Raw genomic sequence first — 1573 nt, forward strand, 5'->3', positions numbered from 1 at the left:
TACGTATTCTTTAATTTAGCTTTACTCGGTTAATAGTAAACTGAATGGTATAGCATATTAATGTATACTTTGTTATTGTCGGGTATTTTGTTAAACTATGCTAATTCATTCCTAATACAATACATCTTCTGTTGTGTAATATTGCGGCTCCCCGGTGATAATTTACGTGCTGGGGTATTTTTTTATTTTTTGAAAAGTTGGGATATTTTTTTATATATGGCAAAAGTTGGGGCATTTTTTTATTCTCTCTTTTATTTATTTATAATTTGAAAAGTTTAGAGTTTCCTTAATATACTAATTATATAGAAAAATCCAAATACATGCATAACTACTGGCTACCTAGCCACATACCGTATTCTTGTTTGGGTGCAGTCACACCATGCACATCTCATGTGACACACACCCCTGTTACCAGGGTACGTGTAACCCGTTACACCCTTCCCCATTAAGATTGAGAACATTTACAGCTCCAATCGATTATTGCCTCAGCGAGGCTCGCGTGTCCGTTAGACACTGCAACTCAATTTGTTTGAATTTAACAACTTCCTTGCTCAATGAGCCCTGAGTCCACGGCACGAACATCACCAAATCTCGCTGGTTCTGACAGCGAGCACGGGCAGAGCCCAACTTCGTCTCCGGCACGTGGTGCGATGTCGGACAGTGCGTCCGCGGCACCCGGGGATGTACGTCATAGGCTCGATGAGCACGAGCGTCGCGCTTTGCGCACGCTATCAATGACGAGTGACCTCGTTGAGGATGTGAAGGTAGTCGATTACGAGTCTGACATGGTTGGCCAAGGGCCGAGGCATCGAGGGCGAGGCCACCGTGATGCACGTGAAGTGGCACAAAAACCACTGAGCATTGCTCTTGTTGCGAAGCAGTCGCTGCATGCCATTGATGGCATGGTCGGACAGAGTCCGATGCATCATGGGCACGGCTCTTCAGACGCGCGTCGAGTGGCACGTTATCCACTGGACGAAGACTGCGGGGTTAGCAGCTCTTCATCGGATAATGTAGATAACATCAGAGCTCAAAGTAGCAAACAGTGAGGGTGACACCAGAACGACGCAGAATACGTGTTCGCCCGTGTCTCACCGATTCATATCACCTCCGAACAGAGACGACGGCGACGCCGTATGCTGGCTGCTGGCTGCAAGACACCGGGTGTCGACCCTGACCAGGTTGTGTCTACCGTAGACGATGGTGCACAGTTATACACCCTCGTCAACAGTATGACGGGGAAGAAGATGGTGACGTCCGCCTCGAGGCTATGCCTGCAGTAGATGATCTTCTTGAGCTGGACGAGATGTCTCTTGAAGAGCTCGGCAGTGCCTTGAAGGCAGGCGATTTGGCCGAAGTGGTCATTGTACGACCGGACGAGAAGATAAACCCGTCATCGCTTCTGGATGAAGTTGTCTTAGAGGACACCAAAAGAGTGCTGAACGCACGGAGTGGATCGTCGATCCTACGGGATTTCTTGGATCTGTACTATCCTTTGGGACTGTTTCAAGACTGCGTCTCCAAAGACCCGCCTTCGGTCCTACCTCCGGACCGAGGTGTGCGTCATGAGATT

Source organism: Plasmopara halstedii, assembly GCF_900000015.1.
Source record: "Plasmopara halstedii genome assembly, contig: Scaffold_322, whole genome shotgun sequence".
NCBI classification, from domain to species: domain Eukaryota; phylum Oomycota; class Peronosporomycetes; order Peronosporales; family Peronosporaceae; genus Plasmopara; species Plasmopara halstedii.